Here is a 19,135-nt window from a genome sequence, read left to right on the forward strand (position 1 = left end):
CCCTTTGCGGGGATGACCTGGACCGACCTGGACGCCGCCACACTGCCAAGTCACCTCAAAGTAGTTCGATGCAGATGATATGTGCGTAACATATATAATAATTCTCTGTGTTGATTGACGTGAAACACAATGATGGTGACCAGTCCAAAGTGGACCCCGCCTCTGGCCCAAAGTCAGCTGGGATAGGCGCCAGCATACCCCCACGACCTAGTGAGGATAAGCGGCATAGAAATGGATGGATGGATGGATGGATAATTGTGGATAGAAAAATTTTACTTCCTGGTTGTAGGATGACGTATGGCGCGTTATATAGTCGTTTTAACTACAATTGAGAGCTTGCCATGGACCAAACGTAAAAGTAGTAGTATGTCTTTCTTGTATTTTGATCATGTCATGGCTTTGTTGTTTCAGTTTTCTTTAAGTTGACCTCATTATTGGAACCTTATTGTTTTGTTGAACAACTTTTAACCTATTTTGAATGGTCATGCAACAATGGATGCTTGCTAATCGAGCCCAACTGTGCAAATGCGGGCCCCAAACACGCTTACTTTTTTTCACGACAACTCCATGAGGTGACATTTGTGTGTTTACTGGGAAGATAAACGAAGAAAGGAAGGTGGAAACAAAAAGACGGTAACACAAATAGAAGGGCAGGGCTGTGAGACACAAAAGCCATCAGTCATACGCTTAAATATGCCTCGGGTGTTGAAACACGATCTGTGTCTTTCTTTTTGTCGTTCTTATAAGGACACAAAAACGTGTGTCCATGGTATTATTGATAAGCTGCTAAGAGTGATTGTGTTCTTAAAGAAAGCAAAATTTCTTTTAAGATGCTAGCAAAACGTGGACAAAAAACACATTTTATATATTTGCCTATGCATATGCTAGCCAGCTACTTCCTGGTCCACAGTGGACAAAAGACACCAGGATTGTACCATTTTTGATTATGATGAGTGGAGCATGATATAATTATTCCCCAGTGTCCAAAATGAAAACTACTTCTTTTTAATTAAAATTAATTCCTCCAACAAAAGCGGAAAAATACGTGCAGCGGCGTTTTTGTGTTTGTCCATCGGTTTGCATGTTTGCAAGTCACTTCCTGGTTCACGGAGAATGACGTAAAATGACTGGATTACACCATTTTATTATAGGGTGGGTAGATGAGTTGTATCGTGACTTTAAAAAGCAAAAAAAGAAACTAAAGTGAAAAATCGTACTTGACTTTATTTGTCCTTTTGTTACTTGCCAGTCTATTTCCTGATTTGTTGAGAATGACGTTTACATTGCTGGGACCATTTGACAAAGGTGTGGACTACTCCGTCACAATTTTGATGACTTTGGACTCGACTTGACAGCGTCATCAAAGACTTGCAACTCAACTTGGAATTTGGCATCAATGACTCAGGGTGACTCGGACTTTAGTCCGGTGACTTGAAAATACTTGAGTTAAATGTGTCCCCATTCAAAGTATTCAACTCACGTGAGCGTTATTTTGTCATTTCCAGAAAGACAACATATTTTCCTTGTGAATCTGCCTCATTGAACGCATCTATTAACGTCCAATCAGGTTTAAGAGCAAACAACAAATGTGTGGATTACGTTTCTGTGCATTGACTAAATCCTGAATGCTACATCTAGTCTTTTTTTGTGACTAAGTCTTGTCAGACTGGTCTTGAAAATTTCAAGTCTACGACTTCAGACATGACTTGACCTGTCGTGTGACTTGAGAGTTGACTTCGACTTGAGATTAAAGACTTGAGAGTTACTTGAGTAAGTGAACATTTATGGTACATTTGTTTTTGTTAGCAGGCTACTTCCTGGTTCACTGAGAAGGATGTAAGTTGTTCGCAATAGACGGATGGGACTCTATCACTTACATTCTGGGATGGGGGCGGAATGGTTCCAATTTGACTCTAGCAGTGCAAAAATAAAAGAGCATTATCGAACAAAAGTGAACAATTTTGAAGCACCATATTTATTAATTTGTTTGTCTGGCCCTTTGTTAGCTAGTTTATTGAGAAAGATGTACGGTAAGTTGTTAGGAATAGATGGACGCGACACAATTCCATTCTGACCCAATAAAATTCCACAAACAAAATCATGGCGTGACGTATTTGTGTTTGACAGGTTACTTCCGGGTTCAGGCAAGATAATGCAATATGACATGAACGCACCAATTGTATTTGTTTGTTAGCCGGTCCTCATTGGATCCAGATTTCTATTTAATTGAAACCAGTTTTGGAGTTTTTACTAAGTTTTACTGAGGTGTCATTTCAAACTGCAACATCAACAAACGCACATATAAAAAAAGTAACTGGAGCTTCTGTTAAACAGCGGAAACTAACTCTTATGGTGTGCTTGTTTTGACACGGCGTGTGGACATTCTTGCCGTGACCTTTCACACACAGCTTCCCTACTGTGAGTATGAACCAACTGGTTTGGCTTCCCTGGGGTTAGCGTTGAAGTTCAAGCGGGTTCAACGGCAAATTCTGCAGCTGTAATGATTTTTTTGTCAGACAAACCATTATGTGGCGAACGAAAGGCATGCTCATGCTTTTGCCCGTCAGCGCTGGTAGTTAATTTATCAGCCTGCATTGTGTCACTTTAAAGTCAGGTGCAAGTGCGGCCTTGAGATAATAATGGAGGAGGATCTATCACGGGGATGTTCAGTTGGCGGCACTTGGGCCAAACCTGGCAGATAGCTAAAACCAGCAGAGCACTGCTGTTGTAGAGGATCACTTACTAGCCTTTTTTTTTTGCAGTAAGTCACACAGAAGATCTTTGCAGTAGGGCTTTAAAAAAGTCAGAGGAGTCCTGATGTATAAAGGATCTTTGCAGTAGGTCCTTCAAAACAACAGTGTTCTTGTCATATAAACTGACGACTTTTTTGCAGTAGGTTCCTAAAAACAGCGGCGTGCTCCTGTCACATAGACGATCTTTGACTACTTTTTTTTTTTTTTTTTTTACGTTTTACGCATTTGGAACTAAACTGTGTGCGCACACGTTAAAATTTTCCTACAACGCGTAACCTTTTGCACGCTACACTCCTCCACGCGCTCTCATTTCCTCCTTGCTGTCGAGTGTGGTAATACATGCAAAGGATCAATGCCGAGCTCTTATCAAATGCACTTCTGCCACCTTGTGGCTGTTTTTATGGTTTAAAACTGCTTGAAAAGTGACCTTTTATTGTGCACTTGCGTCATCACCTCTTTTTGCCTCTCACGCAAAAAAACGTAAAAGATGTATAAATATGTCTTTTATATTGAATGAGTGCTCCAGTCACATAGAGGATCTTTGACTAGCATTTTTTTTTGCACTAGGTCCTTAAAAACAGCAGCGTGCTCCTGTCATACAAATGATCTTCCACTGTGTTTTATTTGTGCAGTAGGTCCTTAAAAAGAGCGTAGTGCTTCTGTCATATAAAGGATCTTGGACTACTGTTTTTCGCAGTACGTAGTTATAAACAGCAGAGCATTCCTGTCTTAAAGAGGACTTTTAATTTGTGACTTCACTTTTGACATTAAAAAAACAAAAAACAAATAAGAATAATAGTAAAGGGTCCGTCGCGTTCTGAAAATGTGTCCCTTGGAACAATGAACTTAAGGATGGAGCAGGTGACTCATTGTGCTCTTTATATGGGATGGACAACACATCTGTATGATACAGCGTTTTTCTTGCTGATCTGAATTCATGCGATCAACAGTCCATTTCAGTCAGATTGTGGCTGCGAATTAGAGCCAAGTGAACAAAAGCTGACCAAAGTCCATCAAACATGCGAGGTGTAAATGTTCAGACTCGCAAACCTGATGATGTCACCGTGCTCCTTGGAAACAGATGTCCTTGGAAAGGTTGTAAAATGTCTCTGGGTGCATTTGTGTTGTGTGTGTGTGACATCACTTTAGGGACTTTTTCCCGATAAGCGCGTGAAAGTGTGTGAGATAGATGGTAGTATCAGGAAGCAAGAGGGTTTAAATGGTAAACGTTTTCTTTCAGGGATTAATAAGTGATTCGAAGTAGTTCAGGAAAATTGGCATGTTGCAGCTAAAAGGCACACTTTAATTCTCTACTTTGTTCTCATTCTAATTCAGTTAAGCGCCATATCATGCCGTTTTAAAACAGACTATTTTGAGCTGATACAACAATGCGTTTACCATCTCAAAGTGGTTAAGGCCTAATATTTCCACAAGATTTATTCATAAAAGAACAAATAGTTTAAAATCAATAATAGTAATTACAATAGATTATCTTTTTTTTATAAAATCGTACTTAGTTTTGTTTAAAAAAAAAAGCCCTGCCATTAAGTCCAATTGGCTTAAAACAGATGTTAAGCTCTCCATCAGATTTATTGGCATTTTTTCTACATTAAAGTTGCTTTTATTGTACATACATACCGCATTTGTTTAATCTAGAGCAGGGGTCACCAACGTTTTTCCTTGTGAGAGCTACTTTTACAAAATGAAAATGGCCAAGAGCTACTCATTTTTGTAACATTTATTTTCAGAGCTTATTTTAAACCCAAACAAAGCGGATATGCTTGTTTTACCAGAACATGAACAAAATGCTGGTGTCCACAACTCACATTTTGTATTTCAGAATGCATTTCTTTCTACTGTTCTTTCATTATTAACTGAAAACCTGAATGAAAAGCAGGCTTGCGGCCACCTCATGTGGTCGTGGGGGGCTACCTGGTGCCCGCGGGCACCACGTTGGTGACCCCTGATCTAGAGGGAGTGCTGAATAAATTGGTTCGTGTAATGTTTTTTTTGAACATGCATACAAGTTACATTGGAATACATAACGTAGTACAAGTCACAGTTCTGCATGTCCAAAAAGGAGGAGGAAGAAGCAAAGCTTAGGTAATCCTACACCCCCATCGGTTTCAAGATTCAAGAGAGTTTTATTGTCATGTGCATGGTAAAACAGCAGTTATACCATGCAATGAAAATCTTATTCTGTTCATTCTCCCAAGAAAAGAAAGAAAACACAAGAAAGAATAAGAACATAAGAAACATCAGTTCACATCAGTTGCAATTCTTTTGTTCTCTTCCTGTATTCCAAACGAACTCTTTGCCAGTTGTAAATACATCGGAAAATGGTTTAATTTAATAGTATAACATTAGTATTAGTAGTACAGTATAACAATGTGGTAAAATAGGATCGTTTCAGGGTTAAACTGTTTTGCCAGATACGATGGTCAAATTGTACAAACTGCAAAGAACTTTCACATTTAGGTCAGCGTGGTTCAACCATGCGATAACAGGGCTATAATTTGATCTAAAGCTGTTTTTAATAAGAAGTTGAAATGAAAGAGGTGATTTTTGGTGGGTTTTGCTTCCCGCCTACTGTCCAGACTGCCACAGTTAGCATCTATTTGGAAAGCCTTAATGTAATATACCCAAACTGTGGCTGTGACTTATTGTCAGACACTCCCTCTGTTGTCCAATAGTTCCTGTCCCCATGCATCCGATAGACATGATAGATACAAATGACAGCCACAGGTTATCACTCAAGCCCCCTGCCGCCAAAAAACTGCCGTCCCCCCATCATCCTGTGTGTGTATGGTTATGTGTGTGTCTGTTGTAGTTATCTGACAGCACCACACCTACACTTTTGTTCCTGAGCAGTTGGACCGTCACTGTGATACGCTGGTGTCCTATGTCAACAAGTAAGTGTTTGTATGTGTTGGGGTTTTTTTTAGAAACTACTTTCCCCACAGGAAATATTGGCTTTCGTACCGATATCCAACATACCGATATTGTCCAGCACTTCATTGCCGATATCAACCGATACCAATATACATAGGCAGCAGCTCTTCCCACAAATGAATGAACACATTATTATGTGAATGAACACCATTTGTGAAAAATAAGACAAAGACTGCAATATGCATTGTAATTTATAGAAAAAGTGCAATTTTTGTGTCAGCAGAAAATTCATGAAAAAAATCCTGACCAATAGGCAACTAATAAATTGCCTATATTTGGGGGGGGGGAAGTAAAAATTAAATGTATTTACATTTTCAATGGGAAAATTTTGTTTCATCATCCGTGAACTGATTGTTTTCGACTTCAGTGTTTCCACTGTGAAATCCCCAGACTAAAGTATCCAAGATAATGAACAACCTCGAGACGTATAGAAAAAACTATATATTACATATGATTTACATCTGTCCTAGTTTAGATGTAGGGTATCGATGGGAACCGCGACTAACGTTCCGATTCTCCCAAGATTGCTCAAATGTTTTTATTTTGATTCCTAGTTTCGATGCGACTGGAAGAAATAGCCACAAACCCCAAAAAGAAAGAAGCCGGTGAGAACCAGCGAAGTGGCTAAAAAGTTTATCTTAACTTCATAAATGGGGGGTGCACGATGAACATGATTAATATTCAGACATTCATGGTGTAGAAAAAGCAGAGTGCCTCGTCTTTGATGTGTTACGCCGGACTTCCTCTCAGTAGTCAGAATCTGGGAAGCACAAACAATAAATGACGTCTGTCTCATGCCAAAGTAACCCAGGGTTTCAGGATGCTAGCTGTTTGGTGTAAATAAAGGACGGGAGCTACGGCTACGGCTGGGCACGTTTGTTTATGTGCACAGTCCATCTCTGGTAGCAAGTCAAGGGACCTTCTCAACGCACACAACAAACTTCCAGCCTTCAAAATAAGAGCGCTTTAACAAAATACGGGTGTCATATAAAATAGCTTTTCTGAAAGTGTACTCTTATGAAAAATAAACTTTATAACATTTATATTCAAGTTGAATGGTTTGATATTTGAAAATAGCAATGTGAGAAATTCATAGTAAAGTTGATAAGAAGTTCATATCATTAAAGAATTCATGGAGAAATTCTGACGTTTTATCCAAAAAGAACTGTAATTTAAACCATAAAAGCATCGGATCAAGAATCGTTTGGAACCGGCATCTAAACAAGGCATCGGAATCGGAACCGGATCGTTCACATTCAAACAATGCCCAACCCTATTTAGATGTCTTACAAGCAGTGATTCTAACTTTCCAAGAGGGCCGCCACAGAATATCTGTTTTGCAACTGTGGGCTGTGAGTGCTGTGTGACTCTCCGTTGTAATACACCTTCCAACCACTTGTGGCAGTAATGTAATAACAAGCAGAAGAAGGCAACGGCAAGTCTGGGGCAGACGTTATGAATACGTTGCGTTAAGAGGGGATAGCACTTTTTTTTTCTTTTTTTTTTCATAAGTCCCTGCTTTTTGTGGAAGTCAATTTGATTATCATTTATTTTTGTGTTTGTGAGCCTAACTTGAGCCTTGCTCTTTTATAAGCTTGATCAGTTCCATGAATTGCTAGCCTGTTCGGCATGATGTTGTGCGTACGTGCTGGTTTATGTTGGAATGATAAATATGTTTGTGAGGAGCACGTCATGGTTTTATGTTGTTTGACAACGCCGAGGCTTGTCAGACTGCAAGTAGGGTAGACATAGTTATTGAACACAAATCAAATCAAGACTAAGATGAACAATTCAGTGTTAATTTTCGAAAGTTGGAAAGTTTGGTCTCTTTCAGGACATGCGTCCACAAGGACAAAATACAAGGTGGACCCTTTTTATGATTGTTTCTACATCATCATGATTCCACTCTGTTCTCAAACAGTTTCGTTTAAACATTTATATTTCATATTGTTTTATTAGGGTTGAAGTGTGTCAGTTACCTCTACTTATTTAACTAACAGAATAAATATTGGTTTAAAGGATTCGAATATTGGAATATCACCTGCCAAGAAGAAAGTGGGTCAAACCAAACGTTCTGCATACTAAAACTTTAAAAAAACAACAAAAAAAAAACTGTCCTACTTCAGTCCACATTTGTTGTTGACTTGAGCAGCGGCCATGTTGGTGATTCTTTTGCAAATCAAAAAGCTGACTCCCCACCACACCCCCAAACCTGTCGCGTTTCACCACTCCAGGGCAGTGACACGTGTATCTAGACTGCTGTTTTATGCATCTTAAACCACGTAGAGCCACGTCTGCTTTCTCTTGACGACTTTTAGCAGAGCAGTGACCTACTTTCTCATCCTTTCCTAGCTTTTATAGTCTTTTCCTTCTGCTATAGACACGACGTCACTAAGTGCCGCTATTGTAACATTTCACCGTGTAAGTGACTCTACTTTTGCAAGCGTTGGCCTCTGACACCGATACCCTTTGTAGGAAGTGTTTGTATTTGAGCGCCAGTTTAAAGAAAGGGACAGTGTCATTTGGTAAGAAAGTGTATTGCCAATTGAAAGCCAGTCGTTGCTGATCAACCTTTCCATCCACTCCAGTGTGCATATCAGGCCGATAAGGTGGCGCTGTCATAAAACCTCCCCGGGCACCTGATTATCTTGGCATTTGTTTCGGTACAATGAAGCATTATATATTTTATTGTGTTGCGTAACTGGTATTGAAGCCAACACTCATGATGACATAACAGATAAGTATCCTTTTTTTGCTGTTTTATAGGCTAAATGGGACCTGTAGAGACATTCATATCCAGTTTATAGACTTTAAACTTTCTCCGTTCTGGTAATAGAGCACTAATTCACAACACAAGGTAGGATGAGAGAACAATGTCTGTAACAATTTCAGCACCAATGGTAGTAGTAGTAGCAGCACAGTGGAACCTCCCATTGAAAATAATCGGAATAGAAAGCATACAAGCGTGAAAAGAAGCCAGCTTAATATTAACCTGAAAAACAATAAAACATACAAACCGTAATGCAGTACATCACGCAGTGCATTCTTACTTGTCACATGTGTAAAACGAAGTTAACCGCGGTAAAAACAACAAAACACACATTATGATGATGGACAAACACGACGACGGTGCAAACTCTGGAGGTTGTGCTACTTTAGAGGTGTCTTGTTTTCCTGAAATGTTTATTTGAATTTCGTACTGTACCACTTCGTCAGCATTCGACTTATCATGATAAGCAATACTGATGAACTCTACTCTACAGTACAATACTTATTGCAATACTGTTTGGGCAGCAACCTGTCCAACTTATCTCAACAAGATTTTTCTAATTCAACAGAAATTTTTAAGAATCATTAGTTTTTCTAAGAGACCGGGCTGATCTGCTCCACTTGTCAAAAAAGTCAAACTTCTCTCAGGTTTGGATGTGAATATTTACCAGACGTGCATCTTCATGTGCAAATATGTCCATTTAACTCCTTCCTGTCCTTCCTAAAGTTTCCCAAAACATCTTTATGTTATCTTCTGTTATTCACAATTATCCTGCACGATGTTCAAGTCGATTTTATCTTCCTTATTGTCGAACTTCTGTCAGTCTGTCAGTGTTCTCTAAAATATTGTGGACCTCATCTTTAGAATAATTTATGTCCTGAACTTCAATCAACATCCTCTTTATCTTTATTTAAAAAGCATCTGAAAAGGACTTTAATTAACGGAAAAATATAAGGCTGTATATCATTTGATTTGTATTTGATGAGTTGTAATTGAATTTGTATTTTTTATGTTTTATTTTACATTATTGTTTATTTGTGATTACATTTTTTTCTCTTTCTTTTTTCCCCGTGTACGTTTGGGGAGGTATTTACATAAGCCTCTTTTGGCTTCCATCCTCTGCCGCACAATGATTTTAACTGTTTATAAATTGTGTCGTTTTCCCCTTTTTTTTACACTGTTTATGATGTGCAAACATGTGTGTGCTTTGTTGTTGTCTGCAAACGTAGCTAGAAGAATATCAGCAAACATTGCCTAAAGAGTATCAGCAAACGTGGGTGTCTGCACACATGCACTGCAGCCGTTCCCTTCACTCACACCGTACACACACACGCACCGGCACCGCCTGACATGCTCAAAAAAAGAATAAATAACTTGAGAAAAACTAAAACCAAAACCAAAAAGAAACAAAAGACCCTAATAAACCAAATTAACACGGTCGCTACTAGGCCTGTCACAATAATCAATAAATCAATTAATTGCACGATGAATAAAACCAACTCGATCATTTTGCCGGCCTCGATAACTTGACATGTGCATACATGTTTGTTTTCCTCCTCTATCGCTACTAAACAGGCTGGATGACAAGAGGGTTCACTCCGTGCCTCTGTCTTAACACCTGGGCGCGTTGGTTCTCTAGCGAAATGAACGGCCATTCAGTCAGTCATTCAGTCTCTTTGTCCCAGTGGGGGGAGGTGGGGTTGCTAGCGAGTACTGCAGCCTGCAAGTGAGCAAAAGCAAATATGAATGAAGGCACAAAAGCGAAGGTTTCTAAGGCGAATGCCACAGCCCCAGTGCGGGGGTATTTCAGTTTTAAACAGAATGAACAAGGTGAGCCCATGAACACAGACGAGCCAATATGTCGCATTTGTTGGAAAGTAGTGGCGACAAAGAAGGGGATAACACCTCAAACACAACCGTCTTGTCCAGTTTTCCCAGCTGGGAGAAAAACTTCGTTGAGGTGCAGCAGAGCCTTCATCCCAACAGTCAACACTTACTGAGGTGTTTGGTCGGCAAAGTAAACATAAACAAAACAGCGTCTTTCACGACATGTTAAGCCTTCCTGTTAAGGAATAATACTCAGTGTTCATTATTTATTGAAGTGCAATTTTGTTTACAGAGACTTGATACTCCATTGTATTGTAGGGGCATTTAACATCAGATTTTCCATCTAAGGATTAGCAATAGTGATGTAACTCTACTGTAAAGACTACGACTACTACATTTCTTTACGTTTCTCATTCCTACGTGTAAAATTAAGCTAGCTACTGTCAAAACATGTAAAAATACTGGGTTATGATGACGATGCACACTCTGTGTGAAGTTTCGCCTTCCCTAGAGTTGTGTTTGTCCCCCCAAATTTTGGTTGAAATCAGAATTGTATCACTTCTAGGTCATTTGATTTCAGACTTTTCCACAGCGTAGATAATGATATGCTGTGGTAATGTGAATTATATTATGGCAACTACATCTAATGTCCTAGTAATAATAATGGAACTTGTAGTAGCATTGTTGTGTGTGCCTACTATAAGGGACAGAAACAAGGAGCATACCAAACCTGATAATATGAATGTGAAAATGGAGGGGTGGGGTGCGTCATGTGAAATGCTGCAGTCTAGGTCTAAGGTAGGATGCTTCAGGACAAGCTTCAGTTTGCTCTGGCTTTATCAAAAGGGATTTTTTTGTGACTTCTTTTCTTGTGACCGTCTACCAGGTAGTGCTATTGAACGTACACCCACAATTTCATATCCCTACGGTCCGACTGTTTGAACAGGAACCATCTTGCTGTTAGTCTCCTTATCAGGTACACTCACCTGCTGTGTGCTCAGGCAATTGAAGACCGCTGATATTGCTGCACAGGTCAGGTTACATAAGTGATATTTGCATGCAGCTATTCTTCCTGTTGACTGTGTTGTTCGCTGTCCCTGCAGTTGGACCAACCGGAAAATAATGATGAGGCTCTGTACAGTCAGCGACGCACTTACGTAACTGGTAGCTTCTGAACACGTGTCGTACAAACAGAACATCAGGTAAAGACGTTCTAAGTGCTTAACTGTGGTTTACTTTATTTCATGTAAACGAGGCCTCGCAGTGTACACGCATGTCAGCTGAATAGCCTGCGGACAGGGACTGAGATCCTGCTACAGTACATTTAGGTTTTTATACTTGACAGTTAGCTTGTCTTGTTTTGAAGCAAAATGGAGCACAATACTTCGCTGTAACCAGCAGAATCGATGTTGATTCAGTCTCAGCTAGTTTGCTGTCTAAAAAAGGACAGCATGCACACAATTAATTAGTTGTCGTCTTTGTTTCCTTCCCCATAATTTATGCATGGAGGCGACTATAGCAAAACAACCAATGTAGTGGGAAGTCTCCAGTGAAGTCACGCAGTGTTACGACTGTCATAGTACTTGGAGAGCCATCATTACATCTCCAGCCAGGTCCCTGGTGTACAAATCATTATATAACAGGACAGGTGCATGCTGCTGAGCAAGCTTTGTGGTGCAGGGCGTTCATTACTGTCATTGTAGTTAGCATCACATCAGATTTCAATGGCATTAATTGATTGACGGTAATGTAAAACTGTTGACAGTGTGTCTTTCGGCCCTGCAGCAGCGGTACAAGAACAATGGAGGTTGTTTTCTTCCCTTTCAAGTAACATTGTTCTCTCCTGATGGAGACTTTTCCCATCTTTGAGCAGGAAGTGGGTCAGTTACTGTTGTTTTTTTAGTCCTGCTGTTTTTGTCCTCGGCCTCCTGCTGAGCCATCTCTTCTTTTTTGTCTCTTTTTCTTTTGTATTTCTGACTCACCCTGCCTGGCCTTTTTGTTCTCAAGCGCCCTTGTTATTTGTAGTGTGCATCATGTTTTTGTGAAGCAGCTCGTCTCGTGCTCTCTACAAAATGCTTTAAGTTGCCATAACTATTTGGGCCCAGTAAAACAGGTGAGTCTTGAGATTGGGTGTGTCTTTCGTCACTTTTGCATCACAGCAAATGCTTGTGGCTTTCACATACGTGCGCTTGCTAGGATGTTGCCTCTGGAGGGACGTACACAATGCTTCATGGGTTTTGTTGCATAATTACCTCTGACAAGGACGCTGTCACAATGTGCTAGTGACTACCATTTGTTGTGGTTGTCACTGCGTGGTACCTGCCTTCTTCTGGCTTGTTTCTCCTTTATTGTTGCAGTTACACCTTAAGCGGGCTGGAGGCGGGGACGCTGGGCACACCTGTGGCTAATTACCCAATACTCATTTAAGCCGACTACCCACAGCTGGCAGCCGCTGGTTCATTGTTTCGCCTCTGCTGGCAACACACCCGAGTGCTTCTGCTACCAATCGTTCCATGCCCATTTGGACCTGCCGCCTCCCTGCCGTCCAGCTAACTCCAGAGTTTGTACTTTACTTCATGGTGTAACTTTCATTTGCCTTTTGTCTCTGTTTTTGCCACAACACCATCGCTTTCTGTTTTTGGAACTACTCTCTCTTGCACTTTTTGTCATTAAAAGTCCTGAATTACCACACAAACTCTAAGCCTCTGCATCTGGGGTCCTAACCACACCGAGAACCTGACAGACGCTATGGTTTCAGTGCTGTATGATGGTTTGCTTGGAGTTGGATTGATATTTTACCAATTTTCGCTATGGAGGGTGTGGCATTGGCTAAGGAAGAACCTATTGTACTTTGGCGCAGATCCAGATGAAGGTGCAGATTTGTCAGCATTGTGAGATGAGGTTCTCTCTGAATTTTGCTGCCAAAAAACAGACATATGCAGGAGGTGAGTACGCTATCTATGAGGGTCTATGGTTTGGTGCTGATGCAAATTAATGGGACTGTTTACACCACAAAAAAAACACAGTCTCCTTTGGGTTTGCTGTAGGCCGTACTGGTCTATAAGTCGCAGGTGTGCACATCTTAACATGGGAAATTTAGTACACAGAAAGATTTGTTAAACTTTTGATTAAATGCTTTTTTCCAAGCAGTGCTGAACAGTGCGTGTAACATGGCTAGGTAAACAGTAGCCTACCAGAAAGGTCATTCATTGCCGTCCTCCTCATCGTCCTGGGAACTAAAACCACTAAAGTTGTCTTCTTCAGCGTCACAATTGAACAGCCTCATAATTCCTTCATCACACACTTTGTCAGTCTCTCTCGCTCTTTTGTTGTGGATCTCTGTGTCGCTTTTGTTTCGAGGCAAATTAGGCATTTAGCTTGAGCTACCGTCTTCACCACGCAGTAGTCCAGCCTTTCGAAACCCGTTGGTGAAAGTGGACAGTTGGTCGTCCGAGCAGTCCAAAAAGAAGATGTAGTAATTCTACACTTGATCAAGCTTACTTTAAGATGTGTCAGATCAAAACATCATTGCTGCATAAGACCTCAAAACCTGCTATTAGCTTCCACTTCACTTGTACATGTCACTACTTCCTGACACTGGGAAATAGTAGTTTTTAGCCATAAATTAGCTGCATCAATGTACACGCTGGATAGTGGCTGGATATGGAACTGTTAAAAAAAACAACTTATATTTCACATTACGAAAACATTGGAATTCAGTCCTTTGCTGATTTATTTAATCACCTTACACACTGTAAACTGAAAAAAACAAACATCTGCACGGGTGAGTTTGCTTGTGTATTTTGTCAGGGTCAACACACCTATGCTAGTATTCAATAAAAAGCAAAAGTGCATGCCCTGCAGCCCTCTCCTATTCTATTCTAGTCCGAAGGAATTTCTACAGTATCCAGTTAAAGTCGGCGTGACAAGATCATATTGCAAAACCGCCCCCGTGAGGTCCATAAACCCAAAATAATTGTCTGCTCAGAAGTAATTTGGAGTTTGTTATGGGCACAGGTCTGGTTAATCCAGGCAGGCATGATGCACTCTACTGTAGATCCTGGTTAATAGTTGACCAGTCAGGGTACAGAAGGCTTGAATATGTCAAGTAAGATTGCGCTACCGTGGAGGTTGGTGAATGTTCAATATTGTCACGTTGTGCAGGCAGGAATGTCGAGCTTATTAGAGTGTGACAGCTTGTTTTGGTCAGATTTTAGACGGCAGCGTGAGCACTGCCCGGCAACATGAGGCCACAGCTTCTCTCACATCCTTAAGGACTTAACACTGCATGGAACTGCATGCTTTCTGTCCTGCCTCTTGATGCATCTGCAACCTCAACCATCCACTTCCACCTTTTCAAAAGCAGCTTCCTGTCATTTTGTTTAGAGGTGGACAATAGGGATGTTGTCCGTCATGTCCTGTGGAAGACTGAAGTGCTGTCATTGATCCATGGCATTCTTGTCCATGGTTTGACACTGAATGTCTGTCTTTGCACACCTTGGTTCAGTCTCATTGCTGCACGATAAAGGCCATTGTGAAGCAAAGACTTTGACCTCCCCAAGCTTCTCCCCCACTCCACCTAATCCATTGTTCATTCCTCTCTCTCACCATTAGCCTCTGTGTCGCTCTTTGCATTCACTGCTTTTGTCAATCTAATCCTCATTAAGAAAATGTGTCCTTCCAAGACACATTCCCTGACTGTGCAGGATTTTATTTTATTTTTTTTTCGCGGAGCACATGCTCGTTATACATTCTTATGGCTCTTAAGCCTAATTCTAGCCTAACCTATTCCGTGATGTGGTACTACTCTAGCTCAGTTGCCAGGAAGAACATGGTCATAAGATTGTTCAATGTTCATGTCTTGATCCCCAATTATGGCTCACATGTGGGAAGTATAAATGATTAGCGATTGTTTTACCTCAACTAAGGCACCTGTTGGAGGTATTACCGAAAAAATTGAGTGTGTTTGGGCTTTGGTGCAGAAATAAAGATTTTCTACAAGATTTGGCATGTGTTTATGGGAATGGTTTATATAGTCATGGAAAAAATGATGAGACCATCCTTGTTTCTTCAGTTTATTGATCCATTTTAATGCCTGGTCCAACTAAAGGTACATTTGTTTGGACAAATATAATGATGATAACAAATATAGCTCATAAGAGTTTCATTTAAGAGCTGACATCTAGCAACTTCCATGGTTTTCTTGATAAAAACCAAAATCACTTAAGTTCTTACATGAATAGCTATAGCATTGTACTGCCAAAAAATGTAACTCTTATGAGCTATTTTTGTTGTCATTGTTGTATTTGTCCAAACAATGGTACTTTTAGTCGTATCAGGCATTAAAATGAACAAGAAACTGAAGAAACAAAGCTTCTTTCCCTTGACTGTACATGTCTGTATAATACAGTAAATGTCTGTAAAATTTTAGCAAAGTTTGTTTGAAAAATATGTCCGCCATCAAGCAAAACGTCTGTGCAGGAGCACGGGTGGGCTTAGCAACTAATTGTCCATAAGTCATTGACCGTTAATCTACTGCATTGGGCAAACTACGGCCTGCGGGCCACATCCAGCTCGTTAAGCCATTTAATGCGTCCTGACGATGTTCCTAAATAAATATTTTTTTTTAAACCTTCAGCTTTGATTTTTCTAATGGTTTCTGAAGCGAGAGAGTCTGCGCTTTCAAATGATATACCGGCCATTACGGTAATCATAGGTGGGGTGTCCAAAGTTGTTATTGACCCATGGCACATTCTAAAAATATCATTGAACAAGTAAACTAAAAACTACAAGAGCAAAAAATTGAAAAATCAGCAGTAATTTTACAAGAATAAAGTCAAAATATTAAGCGAAAGAAGCTGTAATCTAAAGAGAAAAAGTCATAATTTTATGAGAATTACATGATATTATGAGGGAAAAATAACATCATTTTAGTAGTAGTAAAGTTGAACTATTAACGAAACGTTATGGGAAACAAGCAAAAAACAACAAATAATGTTAGGTTGCGGAAAAAGTTATAATGTTACAAGAATAAAGTGAAAATATTATGGAAAGTCATACTTACGTGAAGAAAATTTACAAAAAGAAAAAAATAGTTGATAAAACATTCATTTCAAAAAATTGAAAAAGCTGCTCTAATTTTATGAGAATATAGTCAAAATATTAACAAAAAAAGTCTAACAACTGTTCTAATAAGAAAAATTGTCGCAATTTTACGAGAATATACTCCTAATATTATGAATAATGTTAACATTTTAGTAGCCTAGAGATGAAATATTAAAAAAAAACAAACAAACAAACAAAAAAACAATGTTGTAATATTATAAGAAACTAAACCAAATTTGGTTGGGATTTTTACAACAAGTGGTGTTAACATATCATATACATACATTGTTACTCGACAATTGGCTTGTGATACATTTCATAGTAAGCCTAAAGCATTCCACGTACAGTAAGTCCTGGCGCAAACTTAGCGATAACTTCAGGCTAAAGTTGGCTTTGTTGTGTTGACGTCAATGCATGTGTGTTACTGTTACGTGGCTGTAGAACATGCAGGGATTTTTGACCAGACAGCACGTGCAATGTTGAAAATGTAGTATTTCAGGCCCGTTGCTGTTCCCCATGTGTTTTAATGAACACATCATTCAGCATCATGTTTTGTCGTGTTTACATTCAGTGACCGGTGTGGCCATCTCTTTGTTTATGTTCTGTCTGCACATTGCGACATGTTAAACAGGTGGAGTCGATGTGCTTTGTTATCGTACGTAGAGTCCGCTAGCTTCGGACCATAAGCCACAAGGGTACGTCCGTGGCGTCATGCAGCCCCAACATGACCTGTGATGTTTGCGCTGCACTTACAATAAAGTTGGGACAAACACACATGCAAAACAAACTCGACAGTACAGATACATTATAATGTTGGCCATTGCTCAGAAAGAAAGAAAAGTCAGAAGGTTTCAGTACTGTGTGGGTGCCAGTCAAGTGGTTAATAAGCTATCAGAACCTATTTTTGTGTTGATTCTGTGATAGTTAAGGCAATTCTGTTTTTTAACATGCACGTATTTTGTCAAAATGATGTGCTGAAACACATGGTAATGTGCAGAATAAATATATATAATATATACACACACTTGTGTGTATATTATGTTTTTTAAGGTAGTATAGCATTCACCTGTTGACCTTTACAAGAGGTGTGCTTTGTATACAGAGAGAGAGTAATTGTATCCCCTCTTTGTTTTTTTCCTCATACAGTTTCCAATACTTAGACATAAATTATTTATTTACTAAAACAGAACTGACTAAGACTGACTAGACTGAAATGTTTTTAGTTTTTGTCGACTAAAGCCAGGCTAAAATGTTTGTAGTTTTTGTCAGCTAAAACTGTCACGTGTACAAAATGTGACCAGAACAAGAAGCATTTTCATCCAAAAGACTAAGACTAAAAATAAAATGGCTGCCTAATTCTATCATTCATGACTGTTATTTTTTTATTATGGTGTGATGTACTTTAAAAAAAAAAAAAAAAAAAGGCCCCGAAGCGCATACAGCGGACTGTATAACACTTTCACCCATAGGGCAGTCTGCTTTAAAACCCCATCTGCGAGAGGCCAAGAATCAGACACCAGTCAGTGTTTTATACGTACTGGTTCAGAAGTGTACCACGCGGCTTCATCGTGTGATGTCCTCATGCTGTACCAACAGTGTGTCGTCTGTCTGCCTTTCCGGCTATGGGGTATGTTATAAAACACCAACTGGCAACAAAACATTTAGAAAGCAAGCCAAGTGTGATGGTTTGATGGTATGGCAGCTTTACCAGAAAAAGACCAAATTGTCTAAAGGATGGCACTGATGATAACATAACAGTGGAATTTTGTAGTCGTTAGTTAATGACTGTCTTAATGACTTGTCATGGGGCGTTTCCAAATGAAAATAATTAGTCTTTGAGATTGTTTTTTTCTTGTAAATTGTGGGGTTTTTTTGTGGTTTGTTTGAGGGGGGTGAAGACCTCCAGAGGTCACCCATCCACTCAATCCCCCCTCATGCTCCCCTCCTTCCTCCTCCCTTCTGCCTTGGCCAGTCTCCATGTGCCGGGCTCAGAACCTTGGGAATGAATGGCGCCCGGGCTGTGTTGCGTCTTTGAAGCTAGCCAGGAATGTGAGGCCTCTTTTCTCTCTCTGTCTCTCTCTCTTGTGCTCTCTCTCTGTTGTTCAAGCAGCCGGCAGCGCTAACAGCTATCGGCGGCGGTGGTGAAATATTCCCTCCGTTGCGCTCATTGTGCACCGGAGAGCCGGACGTCATCAGCCGGGCCAATGGCTGGCTCCCACTAGGCAGGTCTCGGAGGGAGGGGTTGGTTTGGAGGGAGAAGGGGGCTGCAGAGAAATCTTCAGTCTAATATCGTTGCTCTCCTGGATACTTGGCACTGCCGCCTTTGGAAGAAAGATGTCCTGAAACAAGAAAACTGTTGTTTTGGAAGCGATCGTCTTTATCAGATGGAGGCTTCGGCCTAAGATTCAAAGTTTGGGTGAGTGTTGTGTTGTTTTATTCCACCGGTGCTGTCTTGACGATTTTGTTGTCACTTTTGATGCACTTTTTCTGGTTCTTTTGTTTCCCCCTCGTGTTGTCATTGTTCACCGCACTTGTGTCGTTTTGTTGTAGTTTGCATGTGAGGGTATTTGTCTGGACCAGTCGCCCTCTGCCTCACCCCCACCTCCCTGCCCCCCCCCTGTACATTTTGTCACTGCCTGTCCCCTCTATCACTTCCACTTGAGCGCTTCCCCTGTTAGGGAGCCCCCTTCTCTCTTTTTCTCTTGCAGATAGAAACACACACAGATCA

The 19,135-nt window shown here is 40.2% G+C and overlaps 1 protein-coding gene across 4 annotated transcripts in view; it reads left to right on the plus strand.

Annotated features, from left to right (window-relative positions):
* The window catches only part of shroom1 (shroom family member 1), a 34,793-nt gene that overhangs the window by 1,198 nt on the left and 14,460 nt on the right, over positions 1 to 19,135 (plus strand). Inside the window, exon 1 of one of the 4 annotated variants that reach the window (XM_054755164.1) lies at positions 90 to 18,823. The exons of the other annotated variants lie outside the window; for them this stretch is intronic. The gene's annotated coding sequence lies outside the window, so the exon portion shown is untranslated. Of the gene's footprint in view, positions 1 to 89; positions 18,824 to 19,135 lie in introns of those variants that run through there. 4 annotated transcript variants of the gene reach the window in all.

The sequence above is a fragment of the Dunckerocampus dactyliophorus genome, chromosome 16 (genome assembly GCF_027744805.1).
Source record: "Dunckerocampus dactyliophorus isolate RoL2022-P2 chromosome 16, RoL_Ddac_1.1, whole genome shotgun sequence".
Classification (NCBI taxonomy): domain Eukaryota; kingdom Metazoa; phylum Chordata; class Actinopteri; order Syngnathiformes; family Syngnathidae; genus Dunckerocampus; species Dunckerocampus dactyliophorus.